Below are 21,348 nucleotides of genomic sequence, written 5' to 3'. Positions count from 1 at the left end.
CTAATTGGTTTCTCTAAGTTCGTATGACCCTAGCCAGGTCTGCGCACAGTGCGTAAGACACGGTGTGGGCAATCAGAGCTGGGTTAGCCCATGGCTGAAGGAACTAGTCACGCCAGTCCCGTGGGGTTTTTTTCAGTTAAAATGTTCTTTGAAGACTTTTAAGTGAGCTGTGGTGTTGTGAATACATTTTTTTCAGTCTTTTTCTGATGTTAAGGAATCCTGAAGAGTTTTTAACAACAGACTTTTACATAGTTAAACTGAGAAATAGCTTATATAATGTTTTCAGCTACTTCTGGTGATAATGTCTTTACCTCAGGAGCAAAGTATTCATGATGATGTCAATAAAGACAGCAACTTTGACAGCATTTTTATATATCAGCATAGATGTAAAGTGCTGAATATTACCTGTATTATCAATTGGTTAGCACCTTCAAATAGAAAGATGTCTCTTTAGAAAACTGTGCCTTTTATGAGTGTCATCAACTTCTGTCAGGCTTGACACAGCTGAGTTTGACTGGGTTTGAGGTGTTTGTTGTTGCTTAAACTTCTAAAAAGCAAGTGAGTATCTTCTGAGAAATGGGTGTTGAAAAATATGTTCAAATATTAACTGCTTCATTCTACTTTTTTATGAAAACTGAGATCTGGGGAGGAAAAGACTTAAGTAATAGAGTGATTTGCCATGCATGTGAAATGAAAATGGCACAGGTACAGTTCATGCATAGGCAGTGACTTATTATATCTCTAAATATCTCTCCCTTTAAAAGCTCTCTGATTTAAAATCTTTGTGCAGAGTCTCTGTTGCCTTTTGGATAATTCAAGGGCAGGGAAAGAACAGTCAGGGCAGCAAGTGCAGATGGGCAGCTGTGAGCCTACTGCATGTACGGTATTATCATACCAAAGTGAGTATTATCACACCAAAGAAAAACAACTTATTTGCAAGTATGACAAATACTTTTTTTTCCACATTATAGAAGAAAGATTCTCTGTATTTCTAAGTCAGTGCAAATTAGCATGTATTCATACTTTATTATCTATCTCAGATGCATCCTCCTGATGGATGGAGAAAGAGGGCAGGATTACTGACAAAATTCTATAATTCTACTATTTCAGCTTTCTCAAGTGTTTGTTGGTGAGCATAAGACAGAAAGAGAACATAACATAGGTCATATGTCACAGCTCACCACTGGCTTATGCCTGCAGCTGGTGGCTTACGAAGAGCAAGGATGGATCAGATATGCGTCCGACAGGTGACACAAAATGTTTCCAAAATCATCACTGCCAGCTTGTAAGGAATCACTGCTTCCAGCTGCAAGCCCTTGGACAACTCATAGAGGTGTGCAGTGCTGTTTCAGACCACACTGCTTGAGCCACCTTCTTTTCTGCCTATAAATCACCAGAGATGCAAACTACTCATCTCCCTCATCTCGCAGTGGCTTGCTGAGGTGAAATGCAGATGGAGACCAGTAAGGAGCTGCTTTCACTATGGGATACCTTTTTCTGAATATTTATACTGGAGATATAAATCATGCTTAATGCATTACTCAGTATAATAGATTCCTATAATTAAATGAGAGCTTTATTAAATAAATTACCACAGTGGTAATTATACATGTAATACACCGTATCTCTGGCAATTCCTTTGACTTTATTGCTGATAAAACAACTACCTTGTCTATTTTCATGATGCTTGGTAATTTAAGATGACTGAGAAAAGTTAATTTTTATTTGTCCAAGAGGCCTTTAAAAATCTTACCATTAATATTATTAGCTCAATATTGAGGCAACATCATTCCTAATAGTTTCTACATACTCACAGTGCCAGTGACACCTATGCCAAGTTTGGAAACACAAACTTACCTAAATGAGCAATGGAAACACATTGGTCATATAGTAGAAAAATGTTGGTTTGATCTGTGATATCCCCAAACTGATTTTTCTCGATGGAGTGGAGAGCCAGAAATTATATGCATCCAATCAGTAAGGACCTTTATGTAAATTATGTGGAATTAGAACAGCAGAGTATAACTTAATGATATTGGCCTTACCTTTTTGTATATTAGTCAATACTTGCTAAGTTTACAATTTTTCCTTTTCCTTGGCTAAGTTCTTTATATATACACACAAGAACAAACTCACCCATTGGATACTTAAATTAAGTTTCAGTAAGGCTTTATTTTTATTTACTGCTTTCAACAACATATGCACATCTTTCAAATCTCTACTGAGCTGCATTGATTCCTGTAGTATCATCTCTTAGTTTATTGAGCACAAGTGGTGACTGATTGTCCCTTGATACTTTAGGAAGACCTAAAAGATACAAGAATGTAGTTTTAAGCAGGCTAAGACTTTATTAAGCTGCCACTGCATCTGGGAAATTATTTGAGATGTTTGCAAATTTCTTGACAATCTTTTTTTTCCTATTGGAAAAAAATGCTGATTTTCCAAATTCTAAACTGTTTGCTAGGCAGAATTTGATTCAACATATCCAATTAAGAAGAATAAAAAGCCAGTGCAATAGCAGGTTGACACTGTTAACTGAAGATTGTGCTTTTTTCTGTGATGGCAATTTTTCAAAATTTTAATGAACTTAAAAAAAATTGAAACCAATTAATTTGACTGACCTAACAAAAAAAAAAAAAAAACGCTGGGTGTTGATGGGTGGAAAAGTGAGATCACAGATTAACACCCTGTCTCGCATGTATTTTCTCTGCAAACTGTTGAAATCTTGTAGGACAAGGAAACACAATCTCCATTCTACAGGGAATTTCCTTGCCACAATGCTGCTCTCCACCCAACCTCTGCTTATAGACAACTTGGGAAATCAGGAGAAAAAGTCAGCATCTCAATCTAGCAGGTATTAACAGTCTCTTTTCCTCCTTCTCGGTGTCTTATAGTTAGTGTCTTCTGGTTTCCTGAGACCAGCTGGCTTCCATCACCCTGGGTCCTGCAGCCTGGGGTCCTGCTGCCTGGGGTCCTGCTTCCCTTTCAGTTCTTCCTTGGCGTACGCCAGACCATCCATGGTCCTGCTTTGCTTTGCTGGGATCTTTCTGAGTATCTCCTCTTATTCTTGATCCACCGGACATCACATATTTGTGATAAACTCATATTGATCTAATAACAGCTTTACTTGAGATTTGTATTACTGTAATATCAGGCTCCTGTCAAGCTGCTTTGAAAACATGGTCTAGTTCAGAGAATGCACTTAAATTTAAGTCAAATCTGAAACTCTCTTGAATTAATAGCATTTAAAAAAATTAATTTGTACTTTCACTCAATAGATTGCAGGAAGGCTAGCAAGTCTTTTTATTGTGATTTGAAAAGAACATAGCATGAAATTGCTTCAGTAAAATAAAAATAAAGTAATAGTAGCTTTCTATGGAAATTTGCAGCATTTCTCTCTTCAGTGGCATGTGAAAATACATGTGCTTTGTATGAATATAGAAATGAAGAAATAATTTATCAAGCAAACATATAGGTACTTCAAGAATTTCTATTCCTTTGGAAACATTACTCTTTTTTTGACACAGTTTTACTGATCTGTTGTCTGGTGAATAGATCTAAGGTGGGAAAGAATACTTTGTTTTATGATAAAGGAAAGGAAAGAAAGAAAAACTGAGCATTAAGATGCCAATATATGTTTCATCTACTTAACTTCTGCCTGAGAGAACTAGATTCAATGCAACAGTTTCACCTTTGCAGAAGTTGCCTTACTTTCCCTGCCTTTTCTCACGAGTCTTCCTATATTTACTTACTTTGTATTTTACCTTTCACAAGAAAGCAAAACATCTACTTTCTAAAGCTATACAGAAATCAATACCATTGAGTACTGAAAGGCCCTAGGTCTGTTAGACTAAAGGGAATATTTTTGAGGGTGATATTCCGTAAGTGCAATTAGGCATTTATGTACCACTAAAGCTTATACGGTGCCTAGAGGTATCTAAACAACTAAAAATCTGCAGCTAGCTGCTTATTGATAAACAACATGAACAGGATTTGCCATAGAAGATTTTGCCTCAGTGACTCTATAAGCTCATCCCCTTCTGCAGGGGTGGACATTCCGGTCCACGGGGCTCCCGGCTGTGCCTGACCCACACCAGCCGCTCTGTCAGGGGCTAATGGACGGATACATCTCGGGAGAAAACCAGGGTTCAGAACTAAAAGACATATTTTTAGCAGTACCTAGAATCTTGTCCTATCCAGGATACACAAAGAGCAAGGCTGAAAATTATGCTAGCAACCCTCACCAGTCCTCTGCCCCAGCCACCATCAGCTACAATTAGAACATTTTTGATGCCTATTTATCCACCCTTTGCATAGGTGCCAGTGATGGAGATAGAGATGCCATGGACTGAACTGGTCTGTAATTTATAATGTAAACATCTTTCTTCTGATGCAAATAAGAGATTATATGGCATAGTATTTCTGATGCTTTCTTATTTTTGTAAATATAGTTAGAAAATAGATTTTCTAAAACAGAAGATACATTGTCCGCAGCCTTTTGGATGCGCCCGGTCATATTTAGAATCATATCCTCTTGGCTTCCTGGGGCTGGACACAACACTTTCTGGCATGAGCAATTACTTCCATAGCCGAGAGAGACCCTCGCTGGCGAGACTGGACATCCTGGCATCCTCTGGACAGCCCATTTTAAACTCCTGCCACACATCTGGAAAGGATGCAACCTGCTATGTAATTGAAGATGATGGGGTAGCAACTTAGCTCCTCCATCCAGACCCTTCTTCATGTTTCTGTAGCAGAATATACACAGGCAATGAAGTACAATGAAGAAATATTTGACTGAATATGCTGAGGCAGTGTTGTGGCTACCTCTAATAAACACGAACGCAGCAGTTGTTGTGTCAGGAATATACATACTCATTCGCCTCTAATGAATGGGAATCTGCTGAATGATGGACAAGGTGGGTACACACAAACCTGCACGCACACATGCATTTCTATCATCTTTCCCCACTACCTTCGTTATATTTAAAACACAGCGGAGTATGTCTTCAGGGCTGCAAGATCATTACAGAAATGAGTATTACTGTGACCTTGATCACTGGGGACATGTGCCAAAAGCTGCTCATTGCAGCTATGGCTCCTGAGGGTAAAGGGAAAAGATGCTTAAAAGTGAACTTTGTGCTTTGTAAATACCTGGCTTGTCTGGACAGATAAGCTGATGTAGTGTCTAATTTGTGCCAGGCATGACCCTACCTGGAATTTCAGTCTGGAATAGATGCCTAGTGGAGTTCACGGAAATATCCCACCTTAGCAGGCTGGTGAGTACAAAATATCAGCTTTGCTACTGAGACTCTGATCTTCAGACTTTTAAATTTCATTAATGCTTTTATCCATGCCACTTTGAGGGGAATATTGATCAGTTCTCTATCCTCAATATTATTCTTATTTCTCTGAGAGATGTTAATAGAAAAGATGGTGTCTTTGTCCAGATACAGAGGTTTTATTTATTTGAACCCCTCTCTCCTTACTTAAGTTTTTGAAGAGCTATCTAGCACAGGTATTTTTCCTTGATTGAGTTTTTCCTTGTACATTTCCCAAAGCAAATAAAACCAGACTGGAATGGAATTGAGGGAGTTCACACAGTGTTTTGTATTGGTTGGTTTAATAGGTATAAAATTCATCTAATTAGTTAAAGCCACACAAATGTATGTTACTTTGAAGCTTTATTATGTACATAACAAGTAAAGTATCTCCATCATGTGAGTTGTGGTTTTCTGAATGTAATGAAACATGATCTATTTTTAAAATATGGAGCAAATTTGGTTGTATCCATTTTTTAAACAAAATTTTCTTTGCCTACAGTTTTTGGGAGGATAGCGGAAAAAAACCTTTTGGAAGACTTCATAGGCACCTATCAACAGATACATCCCAAATCACTTTTAAAACACTTAATATTTTTATCTAACTTTACAGTTGGATTCTTCAGAGGTATCTACAGAAATCAGGTTGCCAGCTCCCACTGATCTTCAGCACAAAAGACTTTCTAAAGCCTACAAGAATATTAGATTTCAAGCAGTATTAGGAAATTAATCAGTTTATATTAATTTTAAGATTAAGAAGCAAACATGGGAGTCACTAATTTATTTACTAGATTCTGATAGCCTCACTGTGATTAAGCGTAATTTTCTTTATTTTCCTTATCTTCTTTGCAGTTCTGGCAGTTGTCAAATGTATTTGGGGGACAACACCCAACCAAAACCAACAAAAAGTGAATGCCATGAGTGTAAGAAAGTGTGATGTGAAATGCATAGAGAAAACTAGGATGGAGATTTGGTCCTGTGGAGTTCTTCAGCCCTATAACTCTCCAGGGAAGAAGTGAAAATGACCTTTCTTTCTCTTTCTGGCTCTAAGCAGAGAGTCGGTGCAGTATCTGGGTGGAATTCTCCTGTTGTATATTAACACACCAAGACTGTACAAGAAATCTCAGTGAGTCATCAGCTTCATATTTCTCTCTGCTGTACTCAAAGCTCCTGTATCTGAATTACTGTATATGTCAGGAAAAATGCAAAATCATTTTCCATTTAAATGTTTAAGTTTAATAATTTGATAACACAAGCAAACAAAGACTGGTAAATTTCATCTACTACCATGAATGTAACAGTGACAAATAGTAGTGATACTTCAAAAGAAGGTCAGCACTCCAAACAAATTACATTGGAGCCTTCAGCTGAGGCGTTTGCTCTCTAAAGTATGAATATCTGGTGGATACAAAATTTAAGGATATTAAGTTATTTAGCCTCAGAGTTTGACTTCATGATAGACAGTGGCACTGAACTCCAGAGCTGGCAGCTTGATTGCAGACCATAAATAGTGCATGTGTGCCATATTGGATACCTGCCCTCATTTCATTTATATTGAGACCACATCTAGAATAAGAAATAGAGGAAACCAAGAACTTCTTTTAAAAAAATATTGTTTCTTTCTAAAGCTTTTTTTTGGAGGAAGGAAGGGGCTGTAGTTGAAACCAAAGCTTTTTTTTTTTTTTTGTGGAAAATTCTGTGCTTTGCTGGAAGTTTCAGAGCCCATGATATTTTTTACTTAAAATGTAACATCCTCCAAACAGGTTTATTTTCCTGGATAAGCAAAGAAAGATCTGTTTTCAAACATCTGCTGTGGATCAAGCAGAAGAAAGACTTGAGACTGCCAGGCGGAAGTGCAAGCCCATCAAATTAGCAATACTGCAATGATAATGAGAGTCAGGTAAGTTTTGGTTCATTTTCTTAACTATATTGATTGGCTGACTATGCAAATGTGTGGTGTGAGAAAGCCTTGCTAATGTTCATGAACTGCAAGGTGCTCAGGTCAGCGAGCATCACAAGTTGATGATTCCTGATACACACTTTAATGAAGTTTGACATACAACTTCAGTGTGACCTTGTTTTGTACAAGAGCGGTAATATTGTGCTTTACATCAATAAAACCTGAGTAAGTTTTTTTTCACTGAAAAGGGTGTCTGACACCTGCACCTGTGAAGGTTTAATTTTGGTGAGACTAGAGGCTGCGATTATGCTTATACCAGAAGAAACTAAGCAATTTAGGATATTATTTATCAATACATAGTATTAGCAACAGTGGTCAAAGTTGGAGTTACACATGTAGATATGGGAAGGGTTCCATATGAGTTTACTGGAGATATTTAAAGAAGCTCAGCTCATTCAAGAAGTTATGAAGTATATCACAATGCACCAGTGCAATCTAATAGCTCTTGATGAGATGCTTTTATAGTACTTGTGCTACATCTAAATGCTGATTTTCCTTTGGAATATCCCAGGATTAGTTCTTTTTTAAGAAGAGTTCCCTGATCAAGGGACAGCAGTTCTTGCTGCTTCAAAGAACTAATGTCTTCATAGTCAAAATATGGCAACAAAGGTTTTAAATACTTTCATATTTGTTATCAGTTATAATTTTATTTTCTTTTTCTCTGGAATGTAAATATTAGGACCAAAGTTTAGGCTGCTTGATGATGGCTGCAGGGATGTGAATCAAGAGCAGTAATATCATGAGTTACATCAATAAGGTTTGAATCAGTTTTGTCACTGTAAAGATTGTCCTTTTTGACACCTGGATGGCTCCAAGCACACATTGGTAATTCATATTGAGTGGTATGGGGTTGTATTTCCTATTTGGATACTCAATAGATTCACATGATGATCTTCTATCAGTTATGCATTTAAATATATCTGCATATCAGGATAATTATAGCGATCAAATGTCCTGCCCAGAGTCCAGCATCCTGCCTGAGCCCTCTTCTGCATGAAGGGGTGGAGCAGCTGCTCCCCATTTGGGGAGATGAAACGAGCACATCCCAATTTCAGTAGCAAACGCATCCCAGCCAAATGTAGGCCAGCCTCCGCTCTTCTGCTTATTAAACAACATTCATCATGGCACAGCTAATGTGGCACAGCTGCATGTGGTAAAGTTAGTATTTGTGTAAGCATAAAAAGATACAACATCTAAATTGTTTTTCAGAAATCATCATTTTTTAACATTTATCTTTTACTCAAACTTAAATATACAGGCAGGATTGTTATTTTTAAAGACTTTTTAACTTCCGCTCTGGACACACTGGAAACAATTTGTTAAAAAATATCTATATATTAAAAGAAATATACAACTCTGCTTCTTGAACTCATTAACAGCCCCACTCTAGCTTTACTTTAATATTGCTTTACTATCTTAATGATGCAGTTTCCATGCAGGCAAAAGACAGAATGACTCTGAGCATATGAATAGGATTGGCAGAAACTCTTTGTTTCACCTTTAGTGAGAAAGGAAGGAAAATATGCAGGAAGTATGGCATTTATAGGTTAACAGAATCAGAGTTTTGCTTTTGTGTGTGGTTTTTTTTTCTTTCTAATGCTTCAGTCAGTGGCATTTGGGGGTCATGTGCTGAAATAGCATTGGAAAAGGCAATGGAGTGTTTTTATGTTACTCGGCAGCCTGTGTTGAGCCTGGGAGGGGCACAGAGAGGTTGGTATGAAACTGATGTGGTAGAGTTGTAACTGTACAACACAGGATTATGGATGGTTTGAGGAGAGGCTGAACTGTCCCTCTTGAAGACACAATTTCTTCAGGTCTAAAGTATTAACGATTTAAAGAACTGTAGCCCCTGACAATGTGCTTGTGTTACTACAGAATAGGACCTAATTTACTAATCAGACACAATGAATAGGCTCTCTAGAGAGAGAAAAAGAGAAAATTTAGCACTGAAAAGGGATAGAGAATAGAACAGAAAATGAGTAAAGATACAGGAATTGCAATCTAAATTCAAATTAAATATACATACTCATCCTATTGCCAGTGCTTCTCTTCTTTCACATGCTTTGCTGATCTCATGTAGTCTTCACCATAAAAAGTTGCCCACATTTACGGTGATGCTTCTAAAAGGTGAGTATGTGTATGTCAGGAGAAGAAATAACACTCACATTGAAGGATGATTTAAGATTATTTTTCCACACTTCCGTGTGAGATTGGATCTATTGTAACCTTCCTAAACCTTTGTTACCTTTGTAATTTAAACTGACAGGTTAAATGCTAATGCAATTGATAGGGGTGAACAACTGGTCAAGGAACAACCTGATCTGACTGTATAATGCATCAGAGAATTGCAAAAATATGCAGGTCAGATGTAATTTTGACAGAAAATGACTTGCTGCAAGGGTTTATGTTTCCCTGGATAGTCTTAAAAAGAGACTGACTATAGTAAGCACCACGTTGCTTGAAAAAAAAAAAACTTAAGTTAAACTTCGGGGAAAAAAGTCCAAGTTCTCAATATCTTCAGATTTCATTATCAGTTTTTACTGGAGCTAGGATAATAAGATTATAGAATTAAAAGTTATACCCATTTACTTCAGCTCAGCAGTCCTAATGTGCAAAAAGAAAGTGACACTCATTTCTCACCATAAATACAGAGTGAAAACTACTTGGAAAAAGAAGCTGCCTCTGGCCATATACAGCCTGATTTGATCCTTACTGAGGTAGAAATTCTGTTACTTCAACAGGCGTGGGCCATGGCACTTGTAACAGTCAGTAAAAAGACATTATCTCGTTAATTCATCCTGAAGTTAATGATTTTCCACTTGGCATAATGTGTATGACTGTTGAGTGAGACTGGGATGCGAATCAAGTACCTGGAGTAGCTGCTCAAAGAAGCAACCTCTCTTTTACAGGTGTATTTAAGTGAGTCTGCAGTACCTGGGAAGGTTGCAGGCAATTCAACCCAAAACACCTTATTACCAGTTTAGGGATCTTCCTGCAAAGTGAGGGACTCACATTTAAATTGCTCTGCTGATGGGTCGAGATGAGTCTGAAGTAAAGGGAAAGTTGAGCAACTTTCACCTTTCCAGCAATATTCTGTCAATCCCACCTTTATTTCCTTATATTAGTATATATGTGTGTAAAAAAGAGCAGCGTAACGAAATACAGATTGATTTTCCTTTGGGGGCATTATAACAGTTTACTCCAGCCTGAGCATCGCCCAGCAAAAAGCCCTTCTACCAAGGACATTGGAGAAGTATCGGTTCTTCTCCAAAATACTTCTGATGTAGAAGAAAGTCAATAAAATAAAAATTTGTCTGCAGTGATGTTATGCCAATGTATTTTTGGTATCATATCACTTAAAAGTGTTAATTTGTTTGCCTTTAAACTCTAAAATGCCAGAAATAACTCAGACTGTTGCCATTGCCAAGCACTCCCCAGCTCCCCACTCCAAAAAGAGGCCACAAACAGACAGTAAATGGATGAGAACAAAGAGAGATAAAATAAACATATAACCTCTCCCTCTAAGAATTTAAGTTATTTTTAATATTTTTTTAGTTTTTTTCCCTCATAGGAACTTTCAGGGCTGAATTTATCTTCTTTCCTGCGCAAGTGTTCACTATATTCTTCATCTATATAAATGTTTAGAAAGGAAAATAGAAATGTAAATTGCCTCTGTGCTTTTAAAACCTTAAAAATAATAATTCAGTGACTGCTCTATGAAATGGAACTAACCTTGCCACTTTAACCTGCAGAGTAGGTTAGCAAAACATGAAATCAATTATCTTACTAGACATATAAGAGCTGTCAGGTTTAATACTTAACTTCAGTATCTCCTCTGAATGCTTGATTTCCAGTCACCTATGTGAAGCTCCAGAAATAAAGAGACAGCAGATAGGTTCTGGGGTAAGTAATGTGTTTGACTGTCCTGAGTTATAAAAGTGAAATTTGGAATGAATAATGCACCCTGTGAACACAACTCCCTTTTTAATCAAACATTTCCTGGTCCCCTAAAGTACATCAGAGCACAAACTACAGAACAAATATTCAATTTTCGTTCTGCATTGTCATAATTGTGACAGCGTTTCCTTTCTTTCTCAGCTTGTCTGGAAACAGCTCAGCTTTAGCTGGGACATTATTCTCATTCTTTTCCTTTTCTTTTCTTCTGTGTGTGTGTTTCTCTACAGAGGAAGAATCCGCGACACAAAAAAAAAGCCTTGACTTTCACAATTTACTAAACTTTATTATATGCTTATTATAAACAATGGAATTTATTATTAGTCTTTCTGCTGCTATGTGCTCTATTATGTGACCTTGTTATAGTGAGCATTGCAATCAAATCAAAGCAGTTTGCTTTGGTAGCGCTGACCATGGACAGTGTGTCCTTCATTTAAGAGTCCTAAAAATGATGGATTAAACAAGCATTAAGGATTGTGAAGTGCTAAAACTATATTGATGGGTACAGTTTGAAACAGAGCTAGGCCATCTGTCTGGGGTGGTGGGGAATGAGTAAAAATTGTGATTCTGACTCCTTTCTCCTGCTACGTACTTCCATAGGGAAGGGGAGGGCTGGAACTCTGAGAAAAGTCACCTCAGAGCCTGTGTCCTTCAGATAGATGACCCTGTAACCCCTCAGACAAGGCTAACAGCCAGGACAGGTTTCTGTGAGCGCCCTTTGTACATGCCTGTTTAAAGTATCTCAAAAGTAAAGCCACTCCACTCAGTAGGGGGTGATTTGAAGCTCTCCATCACTTGACAGCTTTGGTGTATTGCTTCAAACACCAGAATCATTACTCGCCCATGGTCCATAATAGTTTGGTACAAAGAGTGACAAAAGCATGAAGCAGGAGAGCTCTGTATCATGGCATATTTCAAGCTAGAAATGATCCTAAATGGATTCCTTCTCTGAAATACAAACTCCATATTTAGCTTTTCTTAAAAAAAAAAAAAAAAAAAGAAAGCAAGGGAAAAGAGAAAAGATTTATCCTCAACATCAACTCTCATTTTCCTTCAGAAATTACATTCTAGACAATAAGTAATCATTATGTGCCAACAGACCTCAGAATCTGATTCTAACTTTCAGGTAACATATTAGGGCTATAACCAAATCTGAGGACTATTATCATAGCAAAATGACTGTAATGCTTCAAGGCTATAATAGTCATCACCTTTTTATCATTCATATTACCATCAGGCCCAGAAACAATGAATTTCTTTAACACTATTCTACCATAACCTTTAACTATATGCATTATTTCACACATCCAACATAATCGTTTATTTGACACAGTAGAATAATACATTTTCCACTCACTGTGCACTATAGTTTCCTAAACCCAGATTAGTGCAGAAACTTACATCTGTTCTGTACATCATGAAAATACATCTGGTCTTTCAATCGTGCTGCAGAATGACCTTTAAGAGATACATTAGTTGAAGGAATACCAACAGAAAACATAAGGTTCATAAAAGCCTAGCAATGCTCTTTCAGTTATATCACCATTATAAAAATGTACTGTTTACCTAGTTTGGGGAGAGCTTTGCTTGGCTAGCTCTCACACATTTTATGGGGAATGTACAACATAAATATCCCATGGGTTCATTATAAAACTGTGCTTGTGATATACCTTTCCAATGTCCGTTGTGTTCTCCCATGAAATGTTTATTTCTGTTATATCAAGTAGGTGCTAATGCATAACACTAGCACTATACATAGACCATCTTGATAAATAATCATGTGTATGGTCCAGTGATTTTGTACATAAATGCTCCTATATCTATGTTACTACAATCTTAGGCCCTGAATGGATCAAACTTGTAAATACAGCACTATATTTCTTACCTCTGTTGAAGTGTATTATGATAACAGTACCAGCACTTATCTAGGCTGTTGATATAAAGGCTTCTAGCAACACAGCAATGCATATTGCACTATGGAATTTCCTAATAAATTGCTTGAAGTATTTCTAGAGATAGAAGATATTGAAAAACACTAAGGGAGAACCTCAAGACAGAAAGATCCTTACTGCGTACAGACTGTTTTTGATCAGGTCCTTGCAGAATACTACCTCTAAAATAACAAGTTTGAAGAATTTAATTGTGACTTCTTCAACGTCATCATGTCACAATGAAAACTGTGTGCTTTAGTTCAGTGAAAGGCCTCAGCAATACAGAGGAGCTTTTTGTAAACTACTTCAAAGAATTTGAAAATGTCATTTCTATGATATAAGGCACAAAATTCAGTTGTACCAAAGTGCTTAAAATAATTGTAAGCATGTGAGTAGGATATGAAGGCTTTGTTTCTTCAGCTCAGTGGGACTGGCTTGTGCTGCTTCTGTAGGAGACTTGCCCAAGAGATCTTTGCTTTCAGAATCTGTTTAGAACTTCAGCCTCCAGTAGCAGTGAAATCTTCAGCACAGGTCCCAGGGAGGACACATAGGATGCTGGGCCTGAATAAAAAAATAGTAGTGCTCCAAAGCTATCAGCTGTTCCATGTCTCCTCTGCTGCAGCACACAGCTGGGGGTGATTTGTAATCTTAGCAAATCTAAATTTATTGGAATATTTCTAAACTGCATTAAGGAAAAGGGGACTCTGATATAAAGGATTCAGGCATAGGATAAAGGACAATTATTCTTCTACTGAACAAGCAAAAAATTATTAGACCTGTGGTCTAATTTCTCTGTGATTTCTTGTGTGACATTTTATCAGCCACACACAGTCTGCCCAAGGAAATCACAAAATGATTTCCATTGGCTTCAGTGGAGGAGAGATTAAGGTCCTAATTTCTCTTTGAATCAGTCTTCTCATTAGTAAATTACCAACCTCAGAGCTTAATGTTTCCAATGCTCTTCAGTATCCTTGAAGGAAAAGAGATATTGGAATGTTAACTGTCCTTATTGCCAAAAGTCACACAGCATAGAAATCTAGATTAATATAAGCATTTCAGGGGCAATGGCAGCACTGTGAAATTTGTACCCATGTTCCCTCTACCCCAGAAGTACTAGAAAAGAGTCAAAAAAGATTAAACATTTTAGCTAAAGGGAAATCTGGTTTCTCAGTGGGTACCTTGTATTTCCTGCAGGTTTTACTATATTTTAGGAGAGATTTTCATTTTCTGTCATTGTAGCACTCTACTGAACTACTTGTTTAATTCACAGAGTTAATCAGCAAGATAACTTCACCTGGATTTGAAATTTCTGAAGCTGAATGTTCACCTTGTTTCAGCACTCAAGGGCCTACAGTGTTCAAACAGCATTATGAACTGTTAGCTCAAGGAGAGGTAAAAGTTGTTCATGCTGGCAGTGGTCATCTTTAAATATACACATCTGAAGGCAAAAGGTAACCATTTCAGAGTAACCTTAGATGGAAAAGAAATGGAAGACCGATGGCAAATTTTCTGATGAGCTATGTAGTTTGAAGAGGGCTAATTCAGAATGTTAAAAAGGCCCAGCAGAAAATCATTAAATCTGAGTGATAAAACGGGTTTATTTTAATTTGCTAGCTTAGATCTTCATTAACAATGAAAGGATTGTAGAAAATATTCACCTATGGCTTGCAGCATGCCTTAGATAATAACAGCATAAACCTAGTCAGGCTTCCTATCAGCAGTTTCTGTTGGTTTTTTTTATCATTTGCTACAAAAATGTAACTTATCATATTGTTTAAGTGCCATGGGCTAGACCCACAGGAGTATTTAAATCTCTGTAACTGAATTTTGATGCAAACATTTAAATGAATGTCCTCAAAACCTCAGCTTAAATGCCACCAAGCCCTGGAGTTAGCGGCTGCTGCACTCACCGTGCAGATATGTCTGTGTCAGAGCAGGTACTCCCCATCTATGATGCCCAAAGGACCCAACCTAATAGATATCGTGGTCTAGACTTCATGCAAAACACAGCCCCTTCTATCTTTGCCACCTAGAGGGCTATTAGTTGCATCACTGACCTGAGAAATGGCAGACAGCGGCTGAGCTCTGTGCTCTGCTTGAGGAGGGTTGAATGCCTGCCTCTGGGTGGCCTTCCTGGACTAGGCCACCAGTCAACTCTCGAGGATGACTTCTCAGTGTTTATTTTAAATTTATTCAACTTGCATAAATTTAACTGCTACAGAGTCTTCACTGAAGAAGGGTAGAATGCAGATTTTTTCCTTTTCCAGGGTGGCTACTGTAACCTGTAGTCACCATGGCCACACTCACCATGGAGCACTCCATCTTGCTATGTGGCACAGAAGTAAAAACTAGGTAGATCTAGTTTTAGTATAAATCATTACTTGGAATAAATGTCTATCTTATCTCCCTTATCCCCACAGTGTGCTCCAAAACAACCCAATTTTACCATCACAAATTAAAAGCCCACCCTCACCCTGTCTGATATATGCTCATTCATACCCACCCTTTCAAACGATCCACGTGATTCCAGTACGCTCTTCTTAGCCCTCTATGCATATGATTAACCCAGCCTTTGACTCACTAGTTATACAAAATTCCCCAGCGGTGGATTCAATTGTATCCTGGGTGAACAAGTGACTGGCACTATGCATAAATTTAATATCAAATGACTCCATCCTTCTATTGGTGATAGCTAGAATGATAATTCTTAGACTGTGACAGATGGTACAGATATTTTGAAAGACTTAGATGTCTGAGAGTTTAGGCAGCAGATGAACAATAGTTCAAAATACATTAGTGATAACTAGAAGATTTAAACTGTGTGGAAGTCAGGATGTCAAGTCTAGAAAGATTGAAAGCATGTCTGGTATGCCCATGCTACCGTTGTTACTGGGATTATAGGTACCTACCAGTCTGCATGGCTGTTTTATTGTATCTTGGTAAAAATACACCTTTGGGCACAATCTCAAGCTGACTGGAGCGCAGTGCTGTTTTCAGGAGAAATATGTAGAGGCTTGAGTGGATCTCCCTCTTTTCCAATGGCATCATGACATGATATAAATCATAATCCTTCTTTCTACTTACTGTTGCTTGGTGTTGCCAGTGATGGAATATTATTATTTTCAGAAAACACTCATGCACGGCTTTCCCAGCCTGAATGTCCCACCTGGAACTGCACCGGTTAAAGCCTTGAATCAATCCTTCCTTTTAATACCCTGGGGAGTAGGCAAGCAGCTTTCTAAAGGAAGATACAGAGGAGAACTCTGACCAGGTAAAACAATAAAAAGGGTACAGATCTTACACTGTCTCATTTATTCTGTTGCTTGTGTTTCTGATTTTATCGATGTTGCAATTAGGCGCTTATTTTAGCCTTAAACCACAATATGCACACACATATCTTGTACAAAAATAGTTTTTTGTAAATATCTCCATCCTACAAACACATCAGTAGTCTTCTGGGTGAAGGGCTGGAGGTGTGTATCCGATAGCATTTCTTGGCAATGGGTTCTTACGGCTTCGTCCCTGTGAGAATAGAAACTGCATTTTCAGTAAATTAAAAAAAGAAACCTCTATCTTCGCTGCAGAGTATCACCTGACATCTTAGTGATTTACTCAACTTATTTTTCATTCCATAATTCTTCCAGTCTGTGTTCAAATGATCTCATCCTCCATTTGTTTGACGAAGGTTACCAACCTGGAAAAGCCATCTAGTTCCACCTTCATTATTATGACTGATATTTCTGCTGCTCTGTTTACCTGCCTTTAATCTACTTCAAGGCTAACATTTATTTCTCGGTCTCACACATAAGGAATTCAGCAATCCCCTCTCTATTATTCCCCCACCTAAGCACTGGGAACCTTTGCATGACAATGAATCCTTTATTTTTAGATTATTTTTAGCAATTTAATTTCTGACCTGGTGCTGCATTAAGAGCTGTGGAAATATTGCATGATGTAGTCAGAACAACGCTGACTGATTCCAGCCACAGCCTGAATAATTGGTCACAAGAATAATTTCAAATTGCTGCAAGTGATCACCCACAACTGCTCAGCTTTATTGTCTGTTGTCCTAACAATGGTGCTGGATTATCTCCTAGTCCCAGGGGCCAGCAGGCACCGTGAGTAGGGCAGAAACATTCCTAAATTATTTTAAAAGCCATCAATTTTCAATAGTGTGCCGTGTTGAATTAAAGCTTGTCCAAACAATTCAACCTGGTCATATTTCTTCACCATCAGTGTTGTATATGTCATCTGTTGTTTCACCACCTGTTAATCCGTCTGTGCTCTAGCCGTAGATTTGATTTATAAAGATGTCTATATCTTACTTGTTTGCTACATTCGACCAACCTAGCTATTTTTTCCATCATTGTTTCTTTTCATACTACATCCACCTATTAGTCTGAATTCTGAAAGACAGAAAAATATGAAAGATTGTATTCCTACAACTGTCATTCGCATTTTTCTACCTTTTTATTGTGAGTTATTGAAATCACAATGACAAATCAGAACAGTGTTCAAGTACATATTTTGATTTACAATTCTTCATCACTCTCCCTCAATTTTAACTGTGAGTGATATGTACATAAACCTGAACATTTGTATTCATAATCAGCTAAAGTTATCAAGAATGTCCTGCTGTGGTTAAAGTTAATGCATATATGAGCAAAATTGCTTTACTCATAGCCTGCAATAGTTTTAATAAGGTTTTTTCTATTTCTTTCAAAACTCTGAGAAACATTAGCTAGATAAAGGTCAGGCTGAAAGCGGCTTTGAGCAACCTAAGCTAGTGATCAACAGTAGGGGGGGTTGGACCTAGGTGATCTTTAAGATCCCTTCCAGCCCAAACATTTACACCAGCTTTGGACAGTAAGCGTCAGCTCAAGTATGGGTTTGGGGTTTGGTTTTGGGTTTTTTTGGCTGCCTTAGGTTTGTGCCTGAGCACCCCTGTTCTTCAGTTCTACTTCTATGTTCTGATATGCTGGCAATATTTTTCCTTTTACTGGCTCATTTAACCTATGCAATAAAGATGCTTGTCATGTCATAAGTTAAGTATTCTCCCTAGAAATTGCTTTAGGAGTTCCTATCAAGCTGGACATTTCTATTGATTTTTGAATTGGTATTAGCAGGTCTGTTTCTGCCTTCTTTTTAACAATTGACTTTTAGACCTTCATATCTCTTGAAGAAAATATTGCTGTAAATTGCGATGACCCAATATCATCTTGACCTCCTCTTTTTCTTCCATTTTCCCTCAGTGCTCTACTGTTCTAATAGCTTTTCTTATGCTCCTTACAATTAGTTCACAGAAAATTAGAAGAGATAATGGTTAATGAGCAACTGCCACTCACTGTCAGTGAAATGCTACAAACGAAAAGGCACTTTCAAAGTCAGAGAAATGAGATTATATCACAGGGACAAAGAGTCATTTAGAGTTGGAGAAAAAACTGGGAGGAAACTGAAATTTTCCTTGATCAAGACCCTTTTCAGACCTTGAGAATATTAATCTGTGTGGCCCTGAGGTCAAACCTTGAAGAACTTTCTGTTCTTCAATACATGCAGTGAAATGATCTCGTGTCAATTTAGGCCACTGATAGTTCTGGAAATAATCTCATGGTCTGTGTTAGGCTTGTTTCAGCGTCTTTAAAAGATACAGGAAAAAGACTGTTCCTGATATTAAACCTGTGTAACAGTAAAGTACCAATATTTATACCCTCATCAATGAGTGCCTTGATTGATGTTGTGGTCAGCGTGCTGAGATGGCCAGTTTATTCTTTCTTTCAGCATACAAATCCATGGTATTTATAACATTTGGATAATAATATTCCATGTATGATTGTTGCTGACGTGCCTCTAGAATGAAATGAAGGAAAAAAGTAATGAAATAAAAAGCATTTGCTCATTTGTTGCATAATTATGAAACAACATATATCTTCTTTAAGTGAGTGGCAGTAATATTTTATGAATGTATTTCTGCAAAAAATAATTTAACTGGCTTTAAAATACATGATTCTCATATGAGCATCTTTGTTGAAGTGCATGGTTGTCTAACTAAAATATGTGCCAGCTGTGATCTTTTCACTTTCTGTGTTTACATACATATTATTTCTGTCCAAACTACACTTTAGGGTTTTCTGGTGAGTATGGAGATACATTTTTTTTTTGCCACTATTAAACTGTATGATGATGATAGATGCTTAGGATCATATTTTTAAGTCTTAGTAAATAAGCACGAACTACAGGTATTTACCTATGTAGACAACATCAAGTGGTGGGTTTTTACCTGCAGTTCAGAAAAGTCAAAGCTGATAGTTTCATGCTAAATAAGATTGACAGAACAGGAATATCACTTTAAGAAGTAGCATTTCAAGAATACTGGAGAGTAATCCCACTTATACCCCTACAGTGCATGGTCAAAATGGACAATCTTTTATTCTACTTTTCTTTTGGGTATAAAAATAGATAAATAGAATTTAAAGTGGTTACTTTCAGAATAAGATCTCCTAGATGATAAAACTCTCTAGCAAGGCATTTATGTTCCTTATTTTTATTATTACAAGCTGAGTCAGAAACATTCCCAAACATGGTTTAGGATGCTGTTGTCTTCATCTAGAAAAAAAGATAATTCTCTTGTGGAAACACAGTGCACAGCATGGAATCACGCTAATTAATTTCAGCCAGCTTTGGTAAAACTAGCTATTGCTCTGAAATCCAGCAGCATCAAAGCTAGTTAATACTCACTCAGCTTTAATAAATGTATTAATGTTTAATATTTGTGTATATGATACTTGTAACTCAATAATCCTATCGTATTTGCATTATTAATAGGACAGGTATGTGCCTTTGAGGTGATTGATCATAAAGCCTATTAACTTAGATTTGTAATATGTCTCCAGTTACCTCCAAGGAACACTTGGGCATGATAGCAGGTAACGGATTCAGTGGTGTAAAGACCTTTTCAGATTCCAGGTGACTGTTACTGAAGAATTACAATGACAGCTCCATTTTAAATCTCACGTAAGCTGATGCAGAAGGTGATAAATGTCTAAAACTGAGGACTAAGTGCCCTGGGTTATGAGACTCCCAAACTCTTTCATCTCAAACTCCTCTACAGTAGAGGCAGAGTAGAAGCAGTAGAATTCTTTTTAAAGAAAAAAAAATAGCCTAAGCATGGACAAATGCATTCTGCACAAGAGAGAATTTTCATTACTTTCTTCACTCCACTCCACACATAAAAACCTACTGCGTAGTGCAATCTTATTTATTTAAATGAATCTGTGGGTTGTTTCAGGTGGGATATGAGTAAATAAACCAAGTGCTTTGCTAATGCATGTTTGAGAAGAACAATATTTTGCAATTTCCCTCCTACAGGCTTTGTGTTCTACAAAAAAAAAAAATAGTACTTCATCCTCTTCAGCAGCCTTGAAAGCTTTTGCTTATTCATACCTCCTTACAATAGAGGACAGATAATCATCCTGAAAGGGGAAAGCAACATTCAAACACTGTAGAGAGAGAATATGCACTTAGATGAATTCCATGTGAACAATAATAAAAAGAAGATATGAGGAAAAAGCTGATCATTCCTTTAGAGACTCATCTTTTTAATGCACTATTTCCAAAGGAACTTCTAATTGCTTCTTGTGGGATTGAAGTGTTTTCTCTTGCAACTTCAGTTTAGAAATTTGTCGCATTGGTTGGTACATTGTTCTTCAGCTTTTTTATTTTCAGGTTTGAAGAATTGTTTTCTTATGCTTCTGCTAACCCTCAGATATTTTCCCCATATCTCACATTTTCTTGTTCACATTGTTACTATCAATGAAATTTAAGCTTATATGATGCTGTGAAGCTGTATCCTCTTTTATTGCCACACTTTCTTATATGGTAGGACAGCAGTGAAAGCTGCTGGTTAATCATTTCTGAAGTCCTACATGCAGGCAGAGGGATGTGCTATTAATTGTCCAGTGAGGTGTATCTGCACAATTAACATGAATTCATTTTCCATTCTGCACTCTATTGCTTTGCTAGTTGCAATATCTTTATTAGAACGATGTATAAAGGGAATTAGAGGGGGAAGAAATCATGCTGTGTAGAACCTCAAGCAAAGAGCACAGATGCTGTGGCTAAAAAGGGAGACAAAATCAGGCAATATTGCCACTGTTCCTGGTTGTACTGCCCAGATGTTTCTGAT

General features: G+C 37.3%; 1 long non-coding RNA gene across 1 annotated transcript in view; it reads right to left on the bottom strand.

Annotated features, from left to right (window-relative positions):
* Nucleotides 1-2,201: 2,201 nt before the first annotated feature.
* Nucleotides 2,202-21,348, bottom strand: part of LOC128853309 (uncharacterized) — a 37,291-nt gene continuing 18,144 nt past the window's right edge. Inside the window, exons 5-6 of the long non-coding RNA XR_008451759.1 lie at nucleotides 9,308-19,013; nucleotides 2,202-2,307 (exon numbers count right to left, since the gene is read on the bottom strand). This is a non-coding gene — a long non-coding RNA (uncharacterized LOC128853309). The remainder of the gene's footprint in view (nucleotides 2,308-9,307; nucleotides 19,014-21,348) is intronic.

Source organism: Cuculus canorus, chromosome 11, assembly GCF_017976375.1.
Source record: "Cuculus canorus isolate bCucCan1 chromosome 11, bCucCan1.pri, whole genome shotgun sequence".
In the NCBI taxonomy this organism is placed as follows: domain Eukaryota; kingdom Metazoa; phylum Chordata; class Aves; order Cuculiformes; family Cuculidae; genus Cuculus; species Cuculus canorus.
This window is presented reverse-complemented; position numbering and strand designations above follow the sequence as displayed.